Here is a 12,349-nt window from a genome sequence, read left to right as displayed (position 1 = left end):
TGGGAAAAAGATGAAGAAGTCAATGATAAACAACTCGTAGTACTCAGTTTTAAATGCTTTTTTTTCTATCATGTTTATTTAACGAAATTTGCCAGTAATTTGCGGTTGATTCTAAGTCAGTTAGATTTTACGGATGGTATAACTGTGTAGTATTCAGCTGCGTAATCTGATAAACAACCGATTAATTAATATTCGTGCACAAAAGTATCTTATTTCAGACACCAGTTACAAAATGTGACGTCTGAAAACATCGTGCTAATAGAAAAGTTTGTTAAACAAGTTCATGTGTTCATTAAAGCTTTCGTGATCCTTGATAATTTGTAATTATAAGAGCTATTCATTTTAGACACATAGTTTCACTGTTTTCTGTATTCATCGTCTAGATTCGTCACGTCAGTGACGTTGAAAAATGTACAATTTTAAAATTTACTTCGTTCATAGTGAATTATTAAAAATTTAAAACATCATAATTTGAAACTTGAAAAAAAATTATAAAACGACATCTGGAATTAAACTGTGTGACCCCGATTATCAATAATGCCCCAGAACATTCAAATAACATCATAAAAATTTCATTAAAATTATATGTTGCCGAAATTTTAAATACAGCATAAGAACCGCAAATACGAGATCAGTACTAATCTGAAATGTTAATGTAGTTTTACTTGAATACTATAAAAAATTAAAAATAATTGATTAAAATATAATGAACAATTCAACGATCATCATTCAAATTTCTAAAAAGAAAATGCCCTCTAGTGTCTCAGCTGTACCTACAGTAGAGTTAGCTCACTGTGTAGCTTTGTACTCATCGACAAACAAACAAATCGAAAAAAAGTCAACACAAATTACATCTCTCTTTTTTTTTCTTCTTTTAACTAAATTTTAATGGAAGTTAATTTGAAAATAAGAATCTATGAAACAATTATCACATTCTATAAGTATTCACTATGTTACATAAAACTAATTTGTATTATCACATTGGATCTAACAATGCTTATATCTCGTGAGGGATTAACGAGATATATATTCGCAAGTAGAATGCAAAACATCACAGCTGAATGTGAGTAATAAAAAACAAGTACTAAAATGTTGGTATGGATATGTTTTATAAATGATACTTTTGTACTAGCCTCTCTCTGCAGTTTCCGTTGATATAGTTTTAAGGTTAAACAGCTGTTTTCTGGTTCTATGTCGTGTTTGTAAGTTTGCTTTATTAATGACTCTAACAGCTGAATATTTCTAACCCGACTATATCATAGGCTCATAGCTTACACATTGTTAAAATACAGCCTTCACATGTATCAGCATGCAGTTTTAGAGCGAAGCTCCAACGCTGCAATGGAAACAAATAAACTAGATTTTATTTCTTGAATTTTTGTGTTCTTCTGCTAGTCACATTTAAACTCAAAATCACTTATTCTGGGATGAAGTTTTATATTTAAACTAGTATTACAATAAATGAAACTTATGTTGTTGTTGTTATTATAAAATTCTACAGTTTGCAACTGATCTGTAAAATTACTACATTTCGTTAATACATAAGAAACTATTCATTAGTATACAATATTACTTCATAGACTACGTTTCTGAAAAGAACTCAATGTGAAAAGTAACCAGCTGTATGTAAGTAGACAAATTATACATACACTAATAGGACTAGTAGTATGTTATTATTAAAATCAAGACAAATAAGACGTTATCGAGATTTTTTAGATTAATAAAGTGCTCTAAATTTAATAGGATAATACCAGCATTTCACTTAAGTTGAGTTGTTCGTCATCTTTACCGCCTTCATTTGAGATGTCTGAAACTTATTCTTGAAATTAAAACAAAATGCATTTTTTCAATTATAAAACTAATAAAGAAATACATCACCGTTGCTATAACTTTTTTCTTCAAAAGAAACTGAAAAATTTAATGATATATTTCTCACAAACCGTTGAATAATTAAAGATTCATATTACATGAAACAACGTAGGATAACTATAGAAAAGAAAAGGGTATCCACTGTATTATGCCTTATGGATTGGTAGTAAGTCAAAGTAATTAAGTTGAATAGTAATTATAAGGCTTAATCTGGTTTCATTAAAGTCGGTTTGTTAGTTAGAACATATCAAAACCAAATTGGTCGACTTGTCAAGTCTGTTCTCACAAGTTCACTTCACTTCCCTTGAGGAATGATTTCTCCCCGTTTGAACAACGCCATGATAATCGAAATTTGTTACTTGTGTACAACAGCAACGAGTTAATTGTATTACCTGTCATAGATACTTGAAGTTATATTTAATATAAACAAATCATAAACTAAACAAATACTTAATAATCCCGATTTTAGCTGTGTAGAACTGCGAAATAGTACCTTTCTTAATCAAATTCTTTCAGTTCTCTATGATGATTGATGGTTGAACAGTTGCTATATACTCAAGAATTCACCTGGTTTTTATCTATGTTCTAAGAATGTTGACTTTGCTGTAATTTTTACAACAAAGGTGATATACTTGTTTTTCTAGAACTTCGTACATTTCTTTATAAAATGTAATCAATTTTGAATTGAGAAAACAGACTAGTATTGCTGTTGTCATCTATGGTCTACTCGTATATTAAAACACAAAATATTAAATTCCCACATCAACTCTGAGTTTGAAATAACGTTGTTATAATCAACTTAGAATATTACTTTTATAATTTAGAATAAATTGAGTATTCTATCAAAGACTGATTCATTTTTTTTTAATTACTCGTTAAAAGATTTAAACCAAACTCAACCTACATTACATGGATTCTCAAAGGTATTTTTCTCTCTTTCAAATTCTTTTAGTGTAAAACTGTACCAGCAGAACCAACTAACTCGTGATGTAAAAACAATGTAATATCGTGATATCCTAATGGTATAAAAAATAATGCTAGATTCTCAGTTGGGTGTGCTTACTAGTCGATGACCTTGAAAATGGTTAAACTGTTATATTTTGTTATGTAACTTTGTGATTAGTATTAATATCAAATTAGTATTAGTATTAGTGATATTAGTATTAATATCAAGCATTTACAGCAAATAAAGGAGCAAACAAAAATCATAAAACGAAACTGAGTATATAACCCATGTAACAAATTACCGTTTGAAAAACAAGTAAAAAAGTGGTTAAGATGTAAAAAATAAAAAAGTACTTATAATAACTTAAAATGGACATCTCCTGAGCCTAGGCTATAGATAGCAAGGTCGTGCCGGGCTGTAAGTAGCAGGGTCGAAGGTTCGAACAGTAATGCAGCTAGCACTTTCAGCTGTGAGCACATTATAAATGGGAAAGTCGAACTTATTGTTAGGTCAACATAAAAAAAGCCCCTGAGGGTGTCGCTATGTGCATTCCATCCCTTTGATCAGTATAGTTCAAAATTATGAGTGGCTATACCTGGAGCTTAAGGATCCTAGACCTGGCCGTTTAACTTATGCACGTATACGTTAGTTCTTGATGAAAACCTCAATTCTATTTTTTACAATAAACATATGTAAACTTATTAATGTGAAAAACTAACTGTTTGAAACAGCCTTCTAATCGATTCAGAAATACGTTATTTTTTATTATTTAATGGTATATTTTTTAACTCTTCAATTCATTCACTTTGCTTTCATTTCTGATATACCCATTTTCTAAGACATCTTCTTGTGGCCCTTCTTGACTGAGATTCTCGATTTCATTTTTTTATCCTTGTCTGCACTTGTCCATACAGTTGATGTAAAAAATATGCTGTTCATGATCTTTGTGCAAAATACTCAATCTTTCTTTATGAAAAAAAAATACTATTAGTAAGTGCTATTATGCCTTTGTTTTAAAACATTTGTACTTAAGTATATAATGTTCTTGTAATAAATCTGACAAATGCTTCTAAGTACTGGGAAAGACAGATTATTAAACAATTATTATTAGAGGTAAATAAGAAACGTAAATTGATAGATAGAAAATAACGACTTGGGTATGTTCCTATTCGATTACAGGAAACTGACAGGACAGCAGATCATAACTCATTCGGCATCTTAGTTAAACATGTAGTAATTTACGGCTTAAAGTTGACAGGATGAAATGTCGCTTTTGGTGGATACTGCAACGTGTGGATAAAGAAAACGGGAAAACTTGGATGTAATAATTTACGTTTTGAAAGGGCTCAGTATGTTGTGAAAGTTATTAATTAGTGGGGCTCTATAAAACATATAAACCCTGACTCATGCCAAGCATATCGATAGTAAAAAATGTTCATAAATCTTTACACGCTTACTCAAGTGATCCTTCTGCTATAAATTCAAACTCCATACGTATGCGATTACACTGTAGTATGGTGGTACCTTGTTTTATATGATAAAGTTACATAAAAATAAATATGACAGCATATTTTCTTTCCAAAGAACAATGAAAAGCTGTGTACTTACTAGAAAAATATACAACTCCATGATGGGCAAGCCAACAAATATTTCGTTTTTTTCCCTCTTTATCAGGAATAACGAATGTGCAAAAAGTGATTTCTTACTAAAACTTCTAACTGCGTCTGTCTTTATATATATTTAACTCAAGATATGGACAGCATGTTTTCATTGTTAAATAAATACAACTATAATTAAAGAATCAAAATTATTTTGCATATATTCTGCATGACTATGCAAGTGTCAAGTTTAATTGTTTGAAAACATCAACCATTGATGTAATTATATAAACGCTATTCAGTCGAAACCCTAATAAGCAACTATTCCAAAACACATCATTCAATGTGATGGGCCCCAGTGGCACAGTGGTATGTCTGCGGACTTACAACGCTAGAATCCGGGTTTCGATACCCGTGGTGGGCAGAGCACAGATAGCCCATTGTGTAGCTTTGTGCTTAATTACAAACAACAACAACAATGTGATGGTGCGTATTTTTTTTAAATATGCGAGAAACACAAAAAAGCCAGTTTATCTCAAGACCTTTATGTTTTGAATGAAAAAACTGACACTTGAGAAGCATTTAGTTACCCAAATAAAACAAGTTCGTATATTACTGACATTTATCCATTATCTAATAGAGTCATCACGAAAACTTCCCTGAAAACTTCGAAGTTTCCAATGCCTCTTAACTTGGTAAAATTACATCGTCTCTTCCAAACAGTGTATCGCGACTAAATCCTGAATTAGTTTCATTATAAACGTCCTTTTCTCCTGTAAAATACAAGCTATATAAATATTCACATTTTTATGTTTGAATATTGTTAGACCAAATCTTTAAACTTATGATAACTATTTTCTAGTTTGTTTATTCGTCGAATTTTGTGAATAATTATACGATGAGTATCTGCGCTAGTCGTCTCTGATTTTGAAATGATAGACTAGAGGGAATCTAACTAGACAATAGCTCCCGCCGATCTTAGATTGCTCCTGTTAGACTGAATACTGGGATTTAATTGACATTCTTTATAGTGAACACAAGAATACAGAGTGCAGAGAGCGATTTCTTTTCTTTTTTCTCAGCAAGGGGACACGAACCACGGAACCTAAGATCAGATTTATAGTGCTCGGCCCTTATATTCTTGTACGATTCTAGTTTACTCTCTGAAATAAGAAACTTCTAAAGGAAACACATTTTTAAATAGTTTGGCAACTTGGAATAAATCAAATGACACTTTGCACAGTAAATGTTTTACCACATATGATAGTTAGTGTTAACCACAAAATATATTTTCTATAAAAGCTTTTACTTCCTATAGAAAAACCTAAAAGTTTGAAAGCGGAAACACGTGTAATATCAAAATGTTAGTAACTTATGTAAAAAAATAACTATCAGTCTAATGACCATGTTTACAATGAAATGTAGAATTTCAGAAATAATATACACGAGGGTTAAACAAAATAATGGAAAACCTCACCCTTCTATCGCCCAGTTTTGCTGTCTCTAAGAAGGGGGAATGTAACCATATGTTAATTTAAACTGTGCATTGAATAATTCTAAATCAATAAATTTTTCTGCATAGAGAAAAGTACTACAAATGTCAAGCTAAAATGTATCTTAGATTTCCAAAGAGTCTTGATTATGGGTGACACCTAGCTGAATTCTCAGCGACACAAACACTTAAAATAATGGATGTATCTCGAAGAACAGGATGTCAGTTTGATAATCGTAAAATAAAACCACATCAAACAAACATAACAGTGGTTGAAAAACTAATTTAACAGACCGTGAGAGATGAGTATTAAAGCGAGTAATGAGACAAAAACAAAAGATTACAACGCCAAAAGAATGGGCAGAACTTATGTTTACCATAAGACAAACACTCTCTGCTAAAACAACTTGAAGGAAACTATGTGCAAAAGGTGGATTACCAGCGTAGGTCTTCCATTCAGAAATCTCTAATAATACCAAAACAAAAAACATAGGAGTCCGAGCAAACTTATGTAAAGAATATAAAAATTAGGCTAAAAGTAAATGTAGCTTAATCAGACGAATAAAAATCGTTCTTACACTTTTTCCGTCAAATGGATGTGTTTATGTGTGATGAAAACCAAAAGAAGCTTAAAACCCTGAATGTATTGTGGCATCAGTTAAAAATGGTTGAGGACCTGTGATGGTATGAGTAGCTTTCTGTTAGCTTACAACCCTGAATGTCTTGTGTCATCAGTTAAACATGGTTAAGGACCTGTGATAGTATGAGTAGTTTTCTGTTAGTTTACAACCCTGAATATTTTGTGCCATCAGTTAAACATGGTTGATGATCTGTGATGGTATGAGTAGCTTTCTGTTAGAATAATTGAAATCCTATAATCTTACTGAATGGTAAATTGTCAGCAACTGATTACTTAAACCTTTCAGCAGACCAGGTTCTTCTTATGATGAACACTTTATTCCAAAACAAAATGATTTGATTAGGAAAAGATACGTCAATTCATACTGCAGAAATTGTTAAAGACTGGTTCAAAGGGCACATGGAAGAGATTGGGCTTCTAGCTTGGTCGCCATAGTCACCTGATTTCAATGTTATCGAGCCTCTATGGTCAGTTCTTACAACCAAGTTTCGAAGCAGAGTTCTACCACCAATACCACTTCAACAATTAGATCGACGAAAAGTAAAACATATGAGTCTGATGCACTATACTTTGTTTCCTCAATCTCATGTCGTATTAATTCCGTGTTTTTTGTTTATTGGGACCAACTTCATATTAAGAAATAAAATGTAGAAATTAATAGGTGCTTCCTTTTTTTGTCCTGTACATTATAGTAACTGACAACTTTATAAATGTGGCTGAATCATATTCTTAGCTTTATGTGTGTCTGGTTGTCCCTAGATTATTGTAATGCATATTCAACACTAATTTGTTCCTTTAATCCTGGTCTAAGTTCATTAAAATATTGTTTAATAAATTCCAATTATACTAAATAACATACAAACATTGCTACTCCTAATAGTTGGAGCTAGAGAATGTATTTCATTTCTCTAACACCAGTAGTATGCTTAAAAAGAAACGTACTCATGTGTTATGGTGAAAATTCTGTGAATGAACTTTATACATTCTATATGTTATTGGTTAATAGTAAGGATCGCGCAGCAAGTGACGTATCCGTAATTTGAGCTGTTCTGATGACTTACCTCATTGTGTTTGTAACTGAAGTTCTAGTGTATTTGAACATAACCGACGATGAGAAATACTGAGATTGAAATATTAGAAATCATCGAACTTAGCTACGGTTACTGCAAGCCTACTAAATCTAGAACATACTTTATCGTTATTGGTCTGAAACAATGTTTACGAAGTCCTATCTAAATAAGTACATATATATTGTTTTGTACTTTGTTTTTGCATATGTGTGCTTAAAAGAGATTAAACTATCAGTGTCAGTGATACTTTTAAAAATGGATAGAAGAAAGCAACATATTTATTATTTTATTCTTATCGTAACATGTAAACTTATCTGTATATTTTACGTGTAAATAGAAACAAATAGATTGATTCCCTTCTTCATACATATTAAACTTTGAAGATCATGATGGGTCGAAATTTCATATTACAAAACCCCTCTACGTTTCAAGTATCACAACAAACCTATTGTTAACCCAACAAAGGTATTATGTTTTCGGATACATTGAAAACTTCATGACTATTGTCTGCGCGCTTGACAGAAATACATATGAACATGAGTACCTACAAGACTATCAGATAATGTTATTGATTGAATACTTTCTGAGTTGTGAGAGTCGATAACGTTACAATAGCCTTAATGTAAGTGTACTGGATGTTGACTATAAAGTTTATCTAGCTATATATATATGTGTGTGTGTGGAAGCCAAAACTATGGTTATGTTAGCCTGTTCAGTTCAAGATACAATGCTTTTGATTTACTACATAAATGTAATGGTAACGCTGACAACTACTTTTTATAGTACATAAGTGATACGAACAAATATTTTATGTTCATTATACTTCCAATGTTTTCCCTGCAAGTTTCAACATTTCTTTGTTTACATGTTTATAATTTACATGACGTTTAACTGGGATTAAAAGGACGCCTACTATTATTTAAGAATACTCTTATCACTCTTTTATTGCAATTTCTTGGTCAAGTCATGGATAGCAGTAAGAGTCCTCTCGAAAGGTTATCCACTTAATGTATTATATTAGCAAAAGTAGAATGATTCGATTGAATATCCCAAGGAGGGGACATATTGTAGGTAATTTGCAAATTAAAAAATATACACAGGAGAAGCGTTGAACTAAAGGAAAGACCGTGACAAAGAAGGGAGTTAAATTATTAGAACCGAAATATGTGGAGATCGTCTCAGTCCTTAGAATTGACAATTACTGGGCCTGTCCGAGCACGTGACTTAAATTGATCTGCTGATTAGGACATTTTGTCTCACATTCTAAATTTCTTACGTGAATATGCTCCTTTTCTTGTTCTTTAACGAAGAGATAACAAACTAGCATATGTAATGAATGATATCCAGGTTTCCGTGCGTAGAATATTAGACTTGTCGTGACGAGAGTTTTCTTCTGTTCGCATGCCACATAATGTCATTTTGTTTTCTGTAGTCCATTCTGTCACGAATATACTCCTCCCAGTATGACTAAAGGAGAATCGAATGTATATTGTTAGGCACATTCAACTTACTGAAAACATAACGCAACAAATATTAGGTGTTTTAAGAAGTATTTTAGCTATTTCTACCCATTGAGTCCAAAATCATTTAGTTAGATATTTTGTTCATATATTATTTAAAACTACCAGTATAAAATGTAAGTGTAGAATATTCTAGGTCCGAAACGTTTAAGCAGATTAACAAATGTGCCACCTGTTGTTTTAGTATTTTATTTGCCTTTCAACAACTTTTTTCATCATTTTAGAATAAAGCACAATGTAAACTATGTCTGGTAAGGTTATAGCTCACAATTACACCCGAAGGTATACACTAAGTCTTTAAAAAAAGAAATAAAGCATAACATTTGAAATGTTAGGGCTAAACTTAAAGTCAGCTAAAATATGTTTTTATTTGTTATACCAGGTCAGCTCTATAACATTGCCAATTAAACAATAAATATTTGCTTGTAAGCTGTTTGGAAAAACTCCAGGATATAAATACTACTATAAAAATGTTGCTGTGTCACTGATTTCCAGTAAAGGTTCATAATATTGATTATCAAGTTAATTCCTGTTTACTGTTGCTTTCTCTAAATACAAACTCAATTCTTTTGTTGCTTGTGGATTTCTTTTGAAAGTAAGCTCTGAAACTTTCATTGTCATTGTGACATTCTTGAGTTTAATCATATTTTGGTGCTAGACTGATTGTCATATCTCTTTAAATGTGTTGTCATAACGGTTATACAGGTATATAACACCAGATAAAAAGACAAACCATAAGTCCACTTTTATAAACACACACAATTAATGGTGCAATAAATCGTAAAACAGCCACAGATTACATAACTCCAGAGATGTCACTCCTATACCACTGCTCTTAATTGTAGGATATAATTGTATATGAACTTTGTGACAGAATCTTCAGTGTAGAAACTTATACGCACGTTATAAACAATCCTTATTCTCATTTATAGTAAAGAATAGCATAATAACCTGTTTATATTTTTTGCTAGTTTTTCCTTTAAGGATTTGGTTTTCTGAGTAGAACGAAGTTATGGCATTACTGTCTTATTTTCCTAATATTAACCCCTGACAGTATATTCTACGCCACTGATGTTGAGGACCGCTAGACGCCTATAATTTACCATCCCTTGTGGCCCCAAGGATCGTACATTTTCTTGACATCTAAGTGTGAAGCACTCCAAGTACGTGCAATGGAATGTCGAAAGATATTTAGGAAGACTGTCATCAACTGTCTTGTCTGTCTACAGAAAGGTATAACAACGTCAAACACATTGTTTTAACAAAATATTTTCCTTGACCAAACGTTTTGATAAAAGAAGATAATATCCTGCAACTGACTCCTAGGCGTTAAAGTAATATATATTAACCTACTAAAGGCAAATAGTGTAAAATAGTTTTTCAGGAAAAGAGTTATGACCACAGACAGAACGGACGTGGAAACATTTAGAAACAGAGGGTAATTCTTTCATGACATTGCTTGACGTTTATACGCATAGAGTCTAATTTATGACCCTTTCTAGCTCAACTCAAACTAGAACATGGAAACTTCCGAAAAATAGTTTATGCTTTTGTGGAATGTATACGAATTGTTGCGTGCAAGACAACATTTGCAGTTTTCTATGTGCTCGACCTACTCTTGAAGGTGAAACAACTGAACTTAGGAGAATGTACAAAATATAATAGACAAAACTGTAGGCCGAATGCAGTTTATTTAGACAATAATAGTTTAACATGAAAAAAAAGAAAACTAACAGAAGTTTGTCTAATAATTTCATATATACTTCCATTTTTCTTCATTGAGGTTTTTAAATAAAAAAGACTATAAGTATGAAGCTGTCATTTTATTACGATAACTAATTTGTTTCAAATATCTGATTTAAATTAGCTGTGTTTTTATAGTCATTCACCATTGGGAGTTTCACTTTTAACAGTTATTTAGTGGGAATGGTTTGAATTTATATTTGATAAGTTAATAAAAAAAAGATGACTTATACAGTAGATGTTATAGAATATTGAATGTTTTTCAACTTATTTTACACGATGTTTCAATGAGTTTTAAAGCAACATATAGCAGTTGTCAAATGCAAATTATGTATTATCTATAAATAGGGCTGGTTATCTGAAAACCTGTGTTTGTGTTAATTATATGGTTAACTAGGCAAGAGCGAAACGGAGGCCTGACATATGATGAAACTCACATCAAGAATAAAATATATTCCATTCCAGATACGATTCAGTTACAGCTAGGAATCGGTGAATTTAAATGTTAATAACTCTTGATTTCCATAAGTACGAAATTTAATTTAATTTAAAATAGGCGTGCTTATTTAACGCTTATATCAAATAAGTATAGTTACGTCGTGATAAATTCTGAAAATACAAAAAAGCACCGTATTGGCCCGATTATAAGGCGATGCTTTTTATTAATAATTAGACTGTAAAATTCATAGTCGTCTTATAATCGCGGCCGACCACAGGCCCTTTCCCCTGCTTGTCGCAATACTGAATGTTCAGATAGCATCCGACTAAGCATGCGCGCCTGATGTTCGCTCTAGGTCATCGTTAATTCTTGCAACTGATCCACCTGCAGGTTGTTCAATTATAGTATTTGATTTTGTGGACATAAAAAAGGGCGTTATGCATTCAATTTTTTCTTACTCATGGTTTCTGAAAATTGGGTTGTCTTATATTCAAGATCGCCCCATAATTAGACCAATATGGTAGTTAAAATCGCTGTGACGGAGAAGAGCGTCTGACCAACGTCTTGGACAAAAGTTCAAACACGTATTTCTCATTGCACTTATGATTATTTAAACAGTTTTGTTTTCTTAGTTAATCATCCTGTAGCTGAAGGTTAAACCGATCTATATGTTTAACATGGTTTATGTTTGCCTCTCATTATTCTTTGAAATAATATATCTGTGGTATGTGGAAAAAAGTCAATTATTAATTTTTGACTAATTAATATAAGTCGCTGAACCAAAAAAAAAAATAAAATACCTAAAGCCAAAACTGCAGATAAATAATGTTAACAGAAGTTAGAGATAAGATTTTGTCAAAAACAGTATAATGTATTAGCATCAGGCAGGCAGAGGTACAACCTATGTAGGGATGGCTCGGAGTGTTCATCAAACTACATAGTGTTTTCTTTTATAACAGTATCTATGTAATGATTGAGTCACAAGTTCTGTGAATTTCTGTAAATGTCATAGCAGAAAAGTTTGAATTTCTT

This window comes from Limulus polyphemus, unplaced genomic scaffold (assembly GCF_000517525.1).
Source record: "Limulus polyphemus unplaced genomic scaffold, Limulus_polyphemus-2.1.2 Scaffold60, whole genome shotgun sequence".
Classification (NCBI taxonomy): Eukaryota; Metazoa; Arthropoda; class Merostomata; order Xiphosura; family Limulidae; genus Limulus; species Limulus polyphemus.
Note: the sequence above shows the minus strand (reverse complement) of the source record.